Source organism: Aethalodelphis obliquidens, unplaced genomic scaffold (assembly GCF_003676395.1).
Source record: "Aethalodelphis obliquidens isolate GAN/ISIS:26980383/991018 unplaced genomic scaffold, ASM367639v1 scaffold4, whole genome shotgun sequence".
Lineage (NCBI taxonomy): Eukaryota > Metazoa > Chordata > Mammalia > Artiodactyla > Delphinidae > Aethalodelphis > Aethalodelphis obliquidens.
Window position 1 is genome coordinate 16,866,569 of NW_020837948.1, and position 18,739 is coordinate 16,885,307.

Here is an 18,739-nt window from a genome sequence, read left to right on the forward strand (position 1 = left end):
GAAATATAAAAATCGGTTCTTAGACAAATTTCTTGGTGCAAAAATATATCACTTTTCCTCTAAGCCTCACAAAGCTTTTCAGAGAAAAACGTGCACACTCATACTTGCAAATTACTCAGAATAACTTTCTCTTCCATTCTGGTAGATTCTGAGACAATCCAGACTCTGGATTCCAACTTGTCAACTAACAGACTTTCTCCCAATCCAATTTCTTTGCACTAAGTCTGTACTCCACATTGAACTGTTGATTTACAGACTGCTCCCAAGGCTTTGGTGAACACAAAGATGATTCTGGGTGTCGGGATGGGGTACAGACAAGCGCAGTATCACCACAAACATGGAAACGCGAGATGAAGTAGAAAAACGTGAGTCAAAGCTGGGGACCAAGCGGATCTCTAAATATATGGAAATACAAAACTAAATACAAAATGCAAATGGACACACCTTAACTAAGCATATTAACAAGTAATTGTTGAGTCCCTGTTTGAGGTGTGTTTAACAACATGAAGAGCAATTTCCCTTTGAGCACAGACATTCTAATGGAACATATCCAGTGGATAATATAAATCATGACACCAAGGCACCAATCTTTATATTTGGATTTGGAGGTTGGTAATGAGATTGTTTATTCTACAGAACAGCATATAAGAGTTACAGCAGTGCCAGCCCATTATAGGAAGGTCATATTTATCTCAGTGGGTTGGATGGTCCTGCCTCAGACTAAGTGGTCCAAGGCATACAGGATTCTCCTTTACTTCCCGATGGACTCCCATATGTGGCCATCTCCTTTAACATGCCTTATTCTATCTACAACACAATTCCGTTTGTCTAGTTTCAATGCTTCTTTCTTTCAAGGTGCCACTTGGAAAGTATTACATCCTCATTTATAAGGTACAGAAATCCCTGTGGTTCACCAATCCTGGCCACATTCCCAACATCAATTGCTTCTTTTCACTGGAGGGTGAGTCCATGGTTGTCCCAGGGATCATTATATTGCCTCTTCCTTCCCCATCTGCCCTTCCACTGAGCACATAGCACCCTCGAGCACTCCCTTCTGAGGAATTGGGATGTGACTGGAGGGGATGAGGTCAGGTTTAGAGCAGCTGTTGCAAACAATCCAACATGATAAGGAAACTGAGCTGGGCTGTGGGTGCTTTTCTCATTGTGCTCGTCAGGCACTGCCTCACCCCACACACCCAGTGGGACCCAGCGAGTGGGACCCAGCGAGCCCCCGTTTCTGACTGTCACACAGGCACCGATGGAATGCACAGCTACAGAGGGCACAGACCAGAGGGCCAGGGGCCAAGTCTGGTCCACAGACGTGACGTGTTTGGCCCTAGCAGTATTTCCAAAAAATTGACTCTGTTGCCAACTTGTAGCCCTTTGGTGCTTTCACATAAGATTCTCGATTTCTGGCTTCACTTAAAAAATATCTGGAGGTCTGGGGGCACAGGTCTGCATTCTCCATGATAACAATTGGCTATAGCTGAGCTGCAGCTGCCCTGTCTACGTGGCGTGTGCTCCCCAGCTCCCCCCGCACGCCCACCCCCCATCGGCTCTCCTCATCCACACATCCTGCCTGGCTCTGGGGGCATCTGAGTCTTTGACCCTTCAAAGGAATCCAGTATGAAACATGAATGCCATCCTCCTCCCTTTCCTTATTGGTGCCTTCTGCCAAACGCTATTTCCTTCATTTGTATTCTAACGTTGGATTTGTATTCTACGATTGTTTTAAATTCTCATACCACAACAGCAGTAAAACGAAATTTCTTACCAGTAAACCATCAGCATGTTACAATTTGTGCTTTTCTACAACCTCCATTTTATCTCTTAGTATGAGAAAAAGAAAACCTTCACAAACATAATAAAATGCTACGAGGCGGGGATTACATTTCCTTCGCTTTACAGCCTGAGGAAGAAGAGGTCCTTGCCTTGTTGTCATTGGCGTTGTGCAGTTACACGGTGCCACTTCACTACTGTGACTGGGGGGAGGGCGGAAGCTGTGCCAATGACAAGCCCAGAAAAAGACCGAGACCATCCTCCATGTGGCCAGCCCGAAAGCTTGGATGTAAGAAGGCCAACCCTGCTCAAGGCCGGTGAGAGTGGGTTGACACCTCAGTGGAAAATAGTTTTCAGCCTCCCCAGAAAGGGCAGTCCAGCTTAAAAGCCTTTACGTGAGATTTTTACTGCTACACGTCATAGTTGCCCTGGACCCCTCTGGGACCTCAGAGCGCAGTCATTTATAAATTTGTACTGCAGCCTCATCCCACCAGCCCTGTGCCTGCAAGCTGCAGTCACTGGTCCCAGGTTCTCCGAGGTCTTTCTCCCATATTGCCACACCTCTCCCCTCAGCACACCTCTTACAGAGCTGTCCACCTCAGGTACTGCTGACTGGTTGAAATCATTCCATTTCAAGCTCAGTTGGGCTTTTAATTTCTCTTCATTGACATTGGCAAGTTTTAATGTGTTATGAACTGGAGTAGGTATGTCATGCGTTTAAGCTGTTTTTAAGTGCGGGGAGAGGTGACGGTAGAGATTGGGCAGGAGGTGGGAAAGCAGAGAAAGGGAAAGGAAACATTTTCCAATGGCTTAGCTCTACTACTTTGGGTCGGAAAACTTATAGGGAGGGAAAGAATACAAAAATTAGAATGTGAGGACACAGGCCTAGGCGGCTAGGACCCAAATGCCATGTAGAAGCTATTGACACATCACACCCCTTCTCTTGATGTGCCCAAGGCACTGGGAGAAACTTTACCCAAACTCCAAATTGAGGTCAGCTAGAGCAGGAAAAGACAAAAGAAGTAACGAGCGTCAACTGTGCATAACGCCTGTAGGATTTTTCCTACTCTCACAGAGTTTTGATAAATTGCCAAGAACAGAAGTCCCTCTAGTGCCTATTAAAATGTACAGTAGAGGCCCTGGCCCTAATAGGTCTATCAACACCATGTCACCTTCTCATGGGTGACCTCAGTGATGGCCCAACTGCTTCCTTCAAGAGAAGATTCAATTTAGGGAAAAGCTCCAAGTAACTAGGAGTCCAACTGAATAAGAAAAAAGTAGGCATCGATTTAAAAAAATAGCCTCCCCCCTCTAGTGTTAGGATTTTCAGGCGACATTTAAAATTTTTTTTTATAGTGACTTGAAAACTGACTCTGAAAATAATTCCAAATGAAGACTTACAAAAATCTGTTGGGTAATGGCTTGGAGTGGCCGACAGAATTTCTTTGAGAAACTGCCCTCGTTTAATGTACACAGTCTGGTGTGCTTGGCTCATAAAAGGCTCACTGATTTGTAACTACAGTCACAGATCACATAAATTGCTCTACTGAAATTCTTCTTAAAATGAATTGCCTCACTCCAATTTATAAAGAGTCAGCATGGACTCATTCTGAAGGCTCACGTTACACAGATTTCTCCTCTTCTGCCAAAGTCACTATTGCTACATTTACCAGTGTACTAGGAGGCCTGGTAATTAAAAGTAAGTTGGGCTTGTCAAAATAAATGAGCAGGGTACATTCGGTGATGAGGTAACCTTGGTTGATTTGCATTACAACTTCTTTCTTTACTCTTTAATTCACCAATACTTGGGAAAACACAGCAGCTGCCTACACCCTCACACACACACACTTGGCCAGATTTGTTCTGGGATACATTTTCAGTTTGGAAGCCTACACATAGATACTGAACTTCCTTTCATATAACAAGAGTTCAAAAAAAAAAAAATCACAAACTACGTACTGGAAGGCTTGGGTGGAAAAAAGTGGAATATATGAAATGTTGTCCCCAGTTGGCTCGGTAGCTTGGCTGGCAAGAAAGCAACTCATTCCAAATGTTGGACTCAGTTTCTTTCACTCTTTGATTCAACAGTGGCCAGAAGCATGGCAGTCACTAAATGCCTAGTCTTGAAGCAGAAAAATGATAGAGGCAAGAAATTTCTACTGGAAAGAGGTAACTGAAGGAGCGCCATGAAGTACATACGAGGAGAAAAGGGAAAAGCACAAGCTGTGTAGATTTCATCCCCTTCTTCATTTATGGAATATTCCCGCATGTACATGCTGGGTAAGACCAACACTACTCTCCACGCCAGTATGCGGCATTCAGTACAAGGGGGAAATAGACAAGAAAACAAGCCGTTACAATATACTGTGGTCCTACCTAGACGGGTGAGATAGGGAGGGTGGGAGGGAGATGCAAGAGGGAGGGGATATGGGGATATATGTATACGGACAGCTGACTCACTTTGCTATACAGCAGCAAGTAACACAACAGTGTAAAGCAATTATACACCAATAAAGATGTTAAAAAAATGCCTCTGTGAAGAGAAAAATGAAATCAATATTTAAATAATAAAAGATACAATGTATGTTTTCTAGGAATTCAAAAAAAATGTATACTGTGGTCCCTGCTGAGACAAATAAATACACAGGAACCTGAGTCACTTAACCTAGACCTTGGAGAGGAGGGAAGTGTGACTGGTACAGGTGAGGTCTAAGCTGAAAGCTGAAGGGTGAGGATACAAATGGTGAGGGAGTCAAAGGGGCAGGACGAAGTGTTCTAGGTAGAGTTACAGCACGGGCAAAGGCCCGGAGGGGAGAATTCTGAAGCAGGATTTCCAGAAGAATGGGTAACATTGATTTAACACCTGTTGCTGGTTTTGCTTCAAAAAAGGGGTTTTAAAGGGTGATGGCCAGGGTGGATGGGTAAGCACAGCAGTCAGGAAGGTATTTCCAAAGCCAGAGTGTAAACAGAGCACGTGTTGGAACACCAACTTTTCTGGCATGTTTGGAGAAAGTACAAGCGAGTCTTTGCTATCAAACAGGAGACTTCAATGTACAGTAACATATTGAGCTTGCTCCAGCTTGGGGGCAAGGGGAGCTGCATTTCCTGTTTGAATGCTCACAAACATTTGTGAAGCAAAACTTCTTAGCAGGGGCTAGGTCTGGGCGCCTTTACGTATACTCTCTCCTGTGCGTCTCACGAAGACTGGGAGACAAATATCTTTACAATCTCCTTTGTGGAGGTAAGGACACCAAGGCTCAGTGAGGTCCTGTGATCGCCTCACACACGGGGCTTCTGGTGATACGTCTATCTTGCTCCCTTATTTCAGCTTGCCAAAACTGCAGGGGTAAGGTAACACTTCGCCCGTATCAAACATTTTATTGTTTTCAAATCACCTTATATATATTTTTTACCTTTCTTGAGTACAACTCTGTGAGAGGGAGGCAGAGGGTGTCTATCACAGTTTGCAATCATATCTTTCCTATTCTGAAGACATCAAAACTCAGGAATGTGTCGGCCAAGGTTATGTACTCCTAAATAGGGGCAAAGCCAGCTCAGACAGACCACTTCCTGACAGCAAGTCCAGAGCTCTTCTGATTTACCCCCTAGACTGTTCTGAAACATGGCCGTGGCTCCGAACCATCTAGGCCAGAATTCCATAGGCATCCTCAGTCCTGAACTGTACTGTTTTGGGTGTTCACAGACCATAACTCCAAACTGCTCTTTCCTCTCTCCAGCAGAGTCTAAAGAGAATGGTGTAGGCATGAGGACCATTAAAGAAAGTGTATAGACCTTTGTGAACCTAACATACCTTATCCACAGGTATCCCTGAACTGGCCAGTAAAGATTGTATTCCACAGTCAATTGATTTAATACCTCAACTTCATCTTCAAAGAAAATCTGATTATGACCATCTTTCCTTATGTCTTATTGAAAAGGCAAGTAAAATACCACAGTACTAGGGAGCCTCATTCTAGAGGATTGTTCTGACAAAACCCTATAAAGGTTGGTCTTTTTGCAGTTTTTCAAACAATTGAAGTATATTTGGTTTAAAATATGGTCTTTTTCGTTGTGAGCCCTAGCTTGTAGTTTAAAATTCTTGCAAATGATTTGGGGTTATTTCATTATTTCTAAAATCTGTCACTGAGAATGAACTAACTTATACCAGAACTTTAGAGACTGAAAGGACCTTAGTTTTTAAGCTCTGAGGCAAAGGTACTTTTAAATTTGTGTGTGTGTGTGTGTGTGTGTGTGTGCGTGTATGTGTGAGTGATTTAAACTGAGTTTAATATTTAAAATTCTTTTTGGAAGAGGAAGCGAAGAATCCATGCTCACAGTACCTGAACAAAAGAAGATAAAAGAATGTAGAATGGAAGAAAAATATAAACACATGTAAATACAAGGAAATATGTATTGTGTTCAGTTCTGGATGCCTCGACTTAAGAAGGCCACAGGCAAACCAGAATATGCCAAGACAGAGCAAGGAAGTCAAGACAGCCAGTGGCTGGCAAACTCTGCCTCATGTGACATAGCTAAGGAAATATCTAACTTGGAGAAAAGCACTCCTCTCTCTCTAAGAATCTAAAAAGCCATCGGGTAAAAGGAGGATTTGCCTTCAAGGGTAGGAAACTTTTTGGAGGAAGTTTCAGGGATGCCAGTCTCAGCAAATACTTCTTAATAATGGCATAAATGGAATGGGCTCCTTGGTAAGATCACAACCACCCCAGCAAGAAACTGTTCCTTTAGAGGTTTGGAGAGATATTCTGAGGGAGAAAGATGAGAATCCTGCATTGGAAAGGAGGAACAGATGACCTTTTAAGTCAGAGATTCTGTGCGGTCCTGATCCAGGACCTCAGGACCGTCCTGACCAACTCTGACCCCTCTCCAAGGTGCTACCATGACAACCTTTGTAGAACTTCCTTTATCCTATTTCAGCTGCCATCCTGATCCCACCAGGAATGCGAATGAAATATGGAGGTTAAGGGAGAGGAAAAGAGAGAGAGAGAGCCAGAGAGTCAAAGGGAGAATAATTTTAAAAAGCGAACTGGAATGTTGTTCATTCAGTGAGAATACCATTTACTCTCTGTTGTAGATGAAAACTTATCAATTCCACAAGGACAAAACTATGACCTAATGAGGCCCAAGCAAAAAGAAAATATCTGGGAAGGAAAAGGAAACATTTTTAGCACTGGGAAGTTGAGCCTGGGCGTATGCCAACTGTGTCCTGCACTGGCTTCTGGAAAGGAACTATGGAACTGGATCCCTTACCCAGTTATGTACCGGAAACTCGCCAAATTCAAGTTCCAGATTTTTGGCGCACCTGAAGTGGTCATGCTTTACTCTTGATTTTGCAAAGATTGCTTGATTTCTACAGTGGATTTGTTTGGCAATTATTATTGAGAATGTATGCAGCACAGATGACAATCCTGATTCTCATTTCAGAGAGAAATAGACAAAACAGCACTGTGCATGGGAGCATTAAAGACTACATCAGGAGTCAGTTATCTTGGCTCCGTTCTCATACCTCTCATCGTTTGTGAGCATTAAACTTCTGAGTAACCCTAGACCAGTGGTTCTCAAAGTTCAGCCTGCAAAAGAATCAACCAGAAGGCTTATTAAAACAAATTGCTGGGTCCAACCCCGAGAGTTTCTGGTTCAGTAGGTCTGGGTCGGGGCTTGAGAATTTACATGTCTAACAAGTTCCCAGATGATGCTGATTCTGCTGGTCCCAGAACCCCATTTGAGAACTACTACCTAAGATCAATGGCTGATCCCAGCCCTGGCTACATCTGCACTTAATTAAAAGATGGTGACCTCTTCCCCACATCCTCCATCTCCACAGATGTTAACTTCATTATACAGGATCCATGCCTAGTGCCCTTCTGATTAAACTTCCTCAGTGGACTCAACTAAGCATTTCCCATGAAGACCACCCAGAAACCTCAGAAGGTCTTAAGTCTGTGTGTGTGTGTATTTTGATTCCCAGTGCTATACAAGGGACAGACATTGGCCTACCAAACCCTACAAAATTTGGGCCTTGGTTACTTTAAAAATTCCCTTCTCGGTAGCACTTCATGGCAATATGGATGTTCTAAGTTTCTCCTGTTAATGAGATCCAGGTTTATAATTTTAGATGCAGCCTTTTCAGAGCAAGAATCTCTATTTAGGAATATCCATTCACTAGAACTACAATATAGTAAATCCTATGTCTACTAATAAAAGGAAAAATGAAAAAATACAAGAATTGAATAAGAATTAGCTTAAAAATCCAATGCTTATACAATATGTATGCATCATAAGATATTTAAAATTATTAATCATTGAATTTGAAGCAGTTCAAATGGCTACACTGGCTAACTAAAAAATAAAATCCTGGTCATGTGTTTTAAATTATAATGTGTTTATTTTTATTAAAACAAAATTCAGAAAACAGATTATTATGGATATTTTATCAATTCTTCCAATTAAAATGTACAAATTTAATAACCAAAACAGGAAACAAACTCTTTGTAAAATAAATATTCCTTTTTTTCTGAAGAGGAGTATAGCTTGATATTTAGGTGATTAAGTAAGAAGCATAGGCTAAATGTCTGTAGTAACCAAATATTTGCACATCTGTACATACACACAGGTATGATTTGGCAAGCACTAATTCTTTCATCCAATTCTTTTATCTAGCCCGAATTTACTAAAGATACTTAGAGGAAGGAAAATGATCAAAATCTATTTCTGGCTTAGATGAGGTACCACAATTGACAGTGCAAAAACTGAACATTGCATACTTAACTAATACATTTCCAATATGTGTCAAAGCATTTCAAGAAAAACATAAGATGAAAACACAAGATTACTGTTAAGTACCTTTAGGAATTCAGCTGGGACGTGTGATCCTCAGTTTCCACAATATGCTATTTTTTAACACAGTATCTTACACAGAGTAAATACTTAATCAATTGTTTGTTGAGTTCACTTCCAGATTGTGATCGCTGTTGAGTCATCAAGAATTTCTACACTAAAAACTGTGGTATTGTCTAGAATAAGAAACGTTGAGATGACTGTTTTTTCTTCCACTTACAATAACCTTGTGTTCATATATCTTCTTCTTGCACAGTTTCCCTCAGAAGTTTTTTTTGAGGAGGTGTCAATCATCTAGTCCCTCTTTCAGAAACTATAATATCTATTGATGAGGCCTATGGGGACATCAGCTGAACCTTCCATTGATAGGGTCTGTTTCCCAAAGACTAAAACAGAGTTTTTTCCCAGTAAGCATTTAGAGAGAGAATAACATTTGCAGGCTGTGGTGTGGGTGCTTCCGCTTTGGCATCACAGAAGGACATCAACTTCATTTTGTAATTCACCAGCATAAGCAGGAAAGGACTGAGAGCAGAGAAGCCTGAAGAGAGGGCTGTGAGAACAGCTGGAAAAAGGGCACAGGCTGCCAAAGTCTTTCAAGAAATAGACTAAGACAAGTGGAGTGCTCAGCCACATTAATAAAATACTAAACTTGGCCCCTCTTAGGATTTCAATTTCTGAATCACCATCTCCAATCCAGATGTCACCATATGTCATCTTCTTTCTTTCTGAAAGCAGAAGAGACATCCAGAAACAAAGACTAAGACGGCTAAAGGAAGATTATCGATCAGAACCCAAAATACTTTCCCATAGTAAAACTCTACTTGCTGGTTTCCAAAGTCAATTAGGCAATCCATGTGAATCCTGTTAGGAGACAAGGGGTCTGCATCATTTGCTGCATTCAGGTATTCTGATTTTCTAGAATAAGGTAAAACTGGGAGGTACACTGCCATGCCAGCCATCCAAAGTGCAGGAACCACCTTCAAGGAATGCTTCTGATGGTCCGGGTTTAGAGGCTCACTAAAGGGCTGGACAGTCTGGTAAAGCTTCTGGTGGCAGAGCGATGCAAAGTGTAACATGAACTAGATGGCCAGGAAGTCGTCAGGGCTGCCATGAAGTGTAGAACTTGGCAGCCAGCTGAATCCGACATGAAACCAGAAGAATAAACTATTTTTATGACATTCGCCACCAAGTTTTTAACGAGGTGGACAAATATAAGGCTGAAAATCAGAAGAAAGCATGTCTCTAAACGCCCAGTCATACATTTCCTTGTAGAATAAAATAAACACATGTTTCCAACAAAGCTCACAAGGATTAGAAGGGGGCAAGCAATGATCTCCAGCACATCTGCAGAGGGCTTCATGGTAAATGGCAAATCAGTGAGCTCAGACGTCTTCTTCTTCAGTTTGAGTCATTAGGCACTTGAAACACTTTTAAGAAGTCTTTAGTGAGAAGACCTGGGTTTTTCTAATTCACTACGTTGACACAACCCTCACCCTAAGAGTTCCGAGATGGTCTGTAACAGAATTCTGCTTGCTCCAGTGCTGAGCTGCCGGAAACAAAACAGCTTCTCGAGAGGATTCTGTTTTATCATCTCTGGGGATGTAACTATAACGAGAAAGTGCTAGGTATCATCACTTCATTAAAAGTTCTCAGAATCTATGTATTTATAGCACTGTAATGAGGGAGAGAACAAAATTAAATTTGTGACAGCAAAAGAAAGGTAGCCAGAGGCTGAAATGACCCTCTCCATTCATAAAAAATATTAAAGAAGTGAGGGTGTCTGAATAACAATGAAGATTTCCAAATAACAAAATTACATATTTTGTTATTATAATATATTTTGTTATTATATATGACATTATTTAATGTCAAAATTATATATTTTGACATTAATAACGTGATAGAGATTTATGAAGTATAGCAGTTTTCTAATTCCTCTACCATTTTTGCAAAGCAGATATACTATGACCTGTTCTGATGATCTCTTGGGGTTAGGATTACAAAAGAGATGATAGAAAATACTGTGCTGCCACAGGGAAGGGAATAAAGAAGACAGGGGACAGGGAGGGAGAGAGGGAGGAAGGAAAGAAGGAAGGAAGGAAGCAAGGGAGGGAAAAGGGAAGGGAGGAAGGAAGACATTTTTATAGACATGGGCATTACGTCCAAGACCAAATCTTTTTTTTTTTTTTTTTTTTTTTTTGTGGTACACGGGCCTCTCACTGTTGTGGCCTCTCCCGTTGCGGAGCACAGGCTCCGGACACGCAGGCTCAGCGGCCATGGCTCATGGGCCCAGCCGCCCCGCAGCATGTGGGATCTTTCCGGACCGGGGCACAAACCCATATTCCCTGCATCGGCAGGCGGACTCTCAACCACTGCGCCACCAGGGAAGCCCCAAGACCAAATCTTTAAACTACTGGTTAAAGAAACAGTCTGATAATTTGGAAGTCATTAGGGAGACCCCACCCAACCGCCAACTGGGCACAAGAGGCTAGGAAAAGATTTCTGTCCTAAGTATGACTGCAGAGTACAGAGTAAGGACAGAAAAACGTCATTGAAACACGCTGCTCAAGTAATCACTTTCTGGATGAATTCTGTTGCCCATTCTGAAGACAAACAATTTTCCCTCTACTCTATTTGCTTGTAAGTTTCTCTGTCAATCATCGTATCCTGTAAGATACTGTCACAACACATGCTTCACTCTGACCCAGTGGTGCTCTGGAGCCAGCTTGCCCTGACTTGAGTGACTGTGCACATCTCTCCCCAACTCTGTGCTCAGTGACTGCACGTTGGAAGCTTGAAATTGAGAGTACTTATACCATGGAAATTAGCAAACGCTGCACCTCAGGGCTTTTGGTGGGGGAAGAGTTGTTTTAATTGGACAATACTGGCCTGACCAAAAAATACAGATTAGAGTGATAAGAAATTAGCTGGTGTTTTACCTACATAAGGATGAGCTCAGTATTAGGTACCCACCAGCCCTTTTAATAAGGGTATGGGTAAGAGGTTTACAGCAGTGTTAACAAGTAGGATAGCTGGACCTTGCAATTCCACTGAGGGGAGGTGGAGTTTGGGGGCTGACACTTCCTATTAACCCCCTTATCCCCAGTTGCCTCTTAAGACAGGTAGCCAACTCAGAGTCCCCACACCACATTTTTCTTCCCTAAGAAACATCCATTACCTCACTGTCAGCTGCAGTCAGTCAAACAGGCACCCCTGAGTTTATACTAATAACAGTGATAATAATATAGTGATAACACAATAATAATGCTCATACTGGTTACTGTTTAACACCAGTTTGAACCAGACATCGTGTTGGTGTTTTGCTTTAATAAATGTAACCTCATTTAATCCTTAATATCATTTTTATGTCACTGCTGAGAAAACAAGACCAGAGACAAAAGTAAATTGCTCAAAGCCGCTAAGTAATGGAGACAGGAATCAAAGCCAGGTATGAGTGATTCCGAAAGTACTGCCTCTCCACACTGTGGAGATGGTGGATTTTCTGTTGACCGTCTCAATCTTTCCCTAATCATTTACAACTGGTACACCCAATTGTAGAGGCTAGAGAGCCTATAATACACTTCTCTTGAGAAAAGTTTTCTCGGGTTTATAATACACAAGTCATGCAGATTTTTGGATAGCAATTAGCCTCCTCCATTCTCCTTCAATAATAATAATACACATTATGGGCATTTACACTTCTGCATCTCAGAAAGATCTTTAAAGACTCTGTATACCAGTTCAAGATGCCTTACTTGCAACAGGAAAGGGCTGTTCCCAGCAGTAGTGAGACCCCCATTCCTGACTATGTTTAAGCAGAGGCACAGTGACTGCCTGGAGTGAGTGGGTAGATGAGTGAAACACAACCCTAAACGGCAGACAACATACAGCCCACCTTAACGTGAGATTTAATTCGGGGTAATGAATTAAGAAATTATGTGATGCTATTTCTTAAACATACCCTCATAGGAACAATTTGTGGCAAATACTACTGACTTAGAGCTGACGGCTAAGGGTAAAAAACGTTTTTTAAACTTCCCTCTCTAAAGGCTTACATAAACGTCTGTTTTTCAGAGGATTAGCAAACATGTAATATGTTCCTTTGCATTAGAGCAAAAGTGTAAAATATAAATGTCACTCTTTTCCTTCGGGGTTATTTATATACTAGAAAAACAGCACACATTAAAATATAAGGGGAGTAAAATTAATTTTTCTGAATGTGGGCTTGACTGATGATACTACTTTTGTTAACTAAGGCGCAGTATGGCTAAAGAGGAACCTTCGTAAGACTGCCTCAAGAACCTAGCTTGCGCTCAGCACAGCACTGGACTCCAAGGACGATGCACAGGGGTGGAAGCCACTGTCCCTGCTTTCAAGAGGCATGTGGTCTAGTTGTAAGAACACAGTGATGCATAATACATGTTATATATATTATATGATGTAACATGTATGTATACATACATGTATATACCATTTCTTATAAGATATATTGAAATAAATTATTTACTAATAATCAATAAATTGTGAAGAATACAATGTAATGTAATAAACTGTGTGGTCACGAGTACAAGAATAGAACACTCAGAGAAGAGAGGGACCCATGTGGGCAGAACTATTTTTAATCTCCAGTTCACAGGAAAGGAAACTGAAGCTTGGAGAAGTTAAGCCACTTGCCCTCACCAGCAGGAAGAGGTGGCACTGAACTCCGGACCTCTTGCTTTCGACAACTCTTTTTGAAAGGGAAAGGGAAGGGGAAAAGTGAAGCTGACTGACTTGTGAAGCAGAGGTGCTAAGAAACCCGGATGTCGACTCCAAGGCTCCCCAGGAAGGGCAGTGCTGAGCTCCCGATGGCAGAAATCTCATTTCTGAGAGGCACAAACACGGCCCACGGCAGGGGGACCCAGGAAGCCCTCCCGTGTCCTCCCCCTCCAAGGACTGCATCCACCCCCAAGGAAGGTAACTGTCACGTGTACACTTCAAGAAGGAAAGAAAAAAATTCTTCCTTTGGAAACAAAACTTTGGTTCTGCCAATCCAACTTCACTGGGGTCATTTGAGAACTGAGGCGTTCAAAGGTTCTCCATGGCTTCCATTTACTTTGGCATAAGATTTAACAGAAAAAGAACTAAGGGAGAATTTATATGGCCCAGGCTGTTTTCCAAGTTGCAAACAGCTAAAGTTATTTAGAATTTACTTTAACTCGCAATCACAAGTAAAGTGGTACAGATGTAAATGCTTTCCGTGTGGCTTAAGGCAATCTAGGTTTCCTCAAGTGCACGTGTGCAGTTCTAATAGTAAAGATTTGGATTCGAAAGCTCAAAGTACTTCGGGTTCCTCTTGATTAGAGGCTGCTGTTACTTTATGCAACGTTGGGTCGGAGGAGAAGAAATAAAACACACTGCCTTCCTTTGGGCATTAAGTTCTCACAGTAGCGCTAAGATAAACAAATCTTGCAGGCTGAGGGAAGGGCATTTACTCCTTTAAATTGAGTATGTAATATAAATAAATATCTTTTAAGAAGAGACGCTTGAAACTTGATTCTAAGTCTGAATCTACACGAGGGCACTAGTTTATTTTAATGATCAGTATAGCTCGTATCGGGGAGGGCACGCCTTCTGGAGAGCAGCGCTGCTCTAACCAAGCAGGATAATTGACTAAGTCACAGAAAGATGCTGCTTGAAATTGTCTGATTTGTTCACTGGCCAGGAACAAACTGATATTTGCATTTTTATATATAACAAAATGGAGGGAATTACCAAATCTTTTCTCTTGTAATCAATGGCTGCCTGAAGGTTTTTTTCAATTCTCTCTTAAGGCAGTGATTTTGTGACTGGCCTGGGTAGGACTGAAAACCCCCTAGCTCCAAATTAGAAGTGAATAGAGAGGAACTTCAGGCTGGCTGCGGCCAGAGCAATTAAACGGTAATTGCCTTCTAGATATACTAATGTTGCTAATTATATTAGTGTGCTGAGTGCTGGGAAATGTGGATAAGAGCTCCAGGCCACTCTGGTGGGGAAAGGGAACTAAGATTGATTAAGCCTGGCACTGAGCTGGACCCTTCACATACGCGTTCTCTCCTGAAATCCTCACAGTAAGCTATGAGGAATTATTAGCTTCAATAAAGCTGAGTAACTTGCCCACTGGTTCCAGTCGTACGTGACTGAATCAGGAGGCCCACCAGGGTTATGTGGCTCCAAAGAGCAGTGGGTTGGCAGGGCCTTGAGCGAGAATGGGGAGAAATACTGGATTCAAAACTGGAAAAAATGTGGTAGCAGAGAAAGCTGAGAGAATCTGACAACGAGGCCATGAAGAAAAAGTCTGCAAGTTTGAGGGCCCTGGTGGTGTCTTTCCTTGCTGTACGTGGAAAGGAAGGGCCCAGGATGGGGTAGATTTGTGGGCAGAATTTGGGGAAGCCTCTCCATTAGAATACAGGAGGGCAGAAGGGGAAGACCTGCCACTGGAAGAAGAAGAGTGGCCCCTGGATGTCTGAGGCTGAAAGGCCGGGGAACCAGGAAGTAAAGTAGAGGGCAGTACCTATACATGACACTCTGTAGGCCAATCTATGAGAATGACAAAGTCTGTCCCTAGGAACCCGAAGCCAGAAGACCTGGGTTAAATCATGTATGGATTGTGAAAGGTTTGTCCGGTCATATCTGCTCTGAGCCTCAGATGCCTAATAAGGGGTTTCCCAGAGACAATGAAATATATATAGCCATGTATGTACGTGTGTGTGTGTGTGTGTGTGTGTGTGTGTGTATAAACAAGCACACACATATGTACACACATATATGTTTGCATGCATGTATATGTTTATGTTTATCCGCTCACAGTGAGGTGTATGTAAGGTGTGTGTAACAAGGTGATCACAGGTCAAACGAAATCGTGAACCCAGTCGGAAGGCTGCATAGTGTTATATAACTGCTAGTTTTCTGTGACTGGTTCCTAAAATCGTAAGACAGTCATAGAGGTGTTTTCTGCTTGTAACTGGAAGGTGCTACGTGGCTCTTTGCCAAAGGCTGGAATTCTAAACGCACTGTCTTTGCAGCATAAGCTCAGTTCCTTGGCAGGCAGTTGTGGAAAATTCCCCCAGCCTTCTGCAGGCCTGACTCCAGCCCTGAGCCCCTTGGTCTCCATCTCTACTCTATCCTCTAAAGATTAAACCCATCTCTGGCTTTTTGCACCTGACCACACACATCCTCAAGTCTCACCAACCCTACAAATAAAACCCATCCCAGCTTTGGATTCCATCCCATCTTTTCTCTCCTTCTACCCAAACAACTCAAGGGGGACATCTACATACATTCACTGTTGCCATTTTCATGTCTCCTTTTACTTCTTAACCCACTACAATTTTCTACTTCTGTGTCCTTTAAAAATTATTTAGAACAAGATCAGCTCCTACCACTAAATCCAATAACACCTGAACCTGTCCGACATTCTTTCTCTTTTTCCTTTAAGAGTCTAATTTTTTCCTCCCTATAGGTCACAGGTCTTGGTCCACTGCTCTTCCCATTCAACCACTGACCCCTGCAGAGGGGTCACCTGTACAGGTATCCACCTGTTCCTTGATATCACTACCTGGAAGCCCGCAGGCTCCCCACCTCAAACTTGACCTTACTTGGTAACACCATCATCCTCCACTCGGCTGAGGTTAGAGACTTGGGTATTATTCCTGGGCCTTCCCTCTCCCTCATCCGCTCTCCCTCGCCTGTACCTTCAAACATCCCATCAAGTAAAATTTTATCCTTTCCATCCTTCTTACCATTTTTTAACTTACAGCTTCCCATTGTTTCTTGCTTGAATGAATTTGAGAAGGACAGAACTAAAGGCAGGGAAACTGGTACATTTTGGCTTCTTCAAAATCATTCTCTGTCTGAGTCTACACCACTTGTAACACAAAAATGGCCTTGACACTTTCCTACTGAAAATGCTTTGGTGCTTTCCAAAGTCTACAGGGCGGAGAGCCAGTTCCTCCACCAGGCACATGAAGGCCCTCATGGGGGGGTGCCTGCCTACTGTTCAGCTCCTCCGGATGTCTGACTCACACCAGAAACTGACATGACACTGGCATCCTGTGCACTCCATGCTGTTGCTTGTCCCGGGTTTCAGCTTAGGCTGATGGCTCTGTGTACACCCTTTTCCTCTCATGACCACCACCCCTAACCATCCAAACCCCTACCTTTGGCTATTCATTTACCAATCAGTGGTGCAATCACTTGCCTATTTACTATAGATCCACTCTCTCAGGTAACTGGACTTCCTAAGCACCGTTGCCAGCTGACTGGCTTCCTGGTAGGTCCTGCTAAGGGAAGATTCGGGCAGATTAGAGGGCAGCACTCTCTCTCTCTCTTTCTCACACACACACCCCCTTGCCCTGCTACAGGCGGTGTCTCCTGCATATCATCAGCTCCCACAAGGCAGCACCACTAGCATCATTCTTATTGCTCTCTATTGTGCTAGAAGGCCCTAATTTGTGGGTGGTAATGGACCTCTTTCCTTTATCCTCTCAGCCCTTGGGGTGGTAGTGGCATTCCTGCTTTTGCTAATCTCAGGATTGCCTTATCGTGCTTAGTCTGGTGTCTCAACTCTTCCAGCACCAGAGTAACTAGGGCCCTATTTTAATTTCCCGCTGTTTGAAGTACCTACAGTGGTTTCTGTTTATTCTGACTTGACCTTGACTAGTTCACTCTGTTTACTCTTTAAGCTTATTCTTTAAAGACTCAACTGAGGGGTTACTTAGGAAGTAACTCCTAAGGAAGCATTCAAACCTACACCTGACTTCGAGTTTAGATTATTTCCTGCCCCTTCCTTCTCTGCAAAGTTTCTGAGCAAATCACATTCAGTGTACACAGCATAACTTAATATTATTATCTGCTCACACATCTGCCTCCCCCATGATAAGATCCTTTGTCTTGTTCACCATAATCCACAGTGCTCAGCAGAGTTTGGCGTATGGAAGGCACTCAAGAATTTGTTGAATGAATGAAAAAGCTCACTGAATGAAACAAGAGAACCAAACAAAGATTTTTTTATAAGAAGTTAACTTCAGCTTAGCCACAAAAGGTATCCAAAATTTTCCACACTGTGGTGTGGTAAGAAAAGTCTTACCACAAAACAAATCATACTTTTATATTTTAAAATAAATATAGGACATACTGCATTTGGGGGAATGACATGTATCATAAAATCAAAGTCATAACTCCATAAAATTTAGGGTTCATAGTTCCAAAAAGTTCAGACAGGGAATTGGGGAAAGTTAGAAAAAGATGGACATCTGACAACATGAACACTCCAAACAAGACTGACCAAGGGTCAGGGAGGGCAACAAAGCAGGCAGGAACCCAAGGGGAAAAACCTCCGCCACTAATACAAATGACAGGTTCTTCTGAGATTGATTTTATGTTCAAACTGATTTCATGTTCAAACTCTAGCCTTACCCAAATGTCTTATATGTACCTCTTTTTACTACTATTCTCCTCTGTGTTTCCTTTCACTAGGGAGAGCCATTGAAGGCTACCATTTAAAAAATTATTGAATAGAAGGGAACTTCCTCAACTAAATAGAGAATATTTACAAAATCTTATAGCTAGTACCATAATTAAGGGTGAGAAACTCAAAGCCTTCTCACTAAGATCAAAAACAAGGAAAGGATGTCCCCTCTCACTGCTCATTTTCAACATTGTACTGGAAGTCTTAGATAATGCAATTAGACAAATGGAAATAAAATGTACACATATTGAGAAAGAAGAAATAAAACTCTCTTTGTTTGTAGAGGACATGATTGTCTATTTAGAAAATCTGAAAAATTGACAAAAATCTCCTGGAACTAGTAAGTGATCACAGCAAGGTTGCCAGGATACAACGTTAATATACAAAAATCAATTGCTTTCATATATATACCAGCAATTAACAAGTGGAGTTTGATACTAAAAGCCCATGATTTACATTAATACTCCAAAAAATGAAATGCTTAGATATAAATCTAACAAAATATGTACAATATATGAGGAAAATTACAAAACTCTGATGAATTAAATTAAGGAAGAACTAGATAAATGGAGAGCGATTTCATTTTCAGGGCTAGGAAAACTCAATATTGCCAAGATA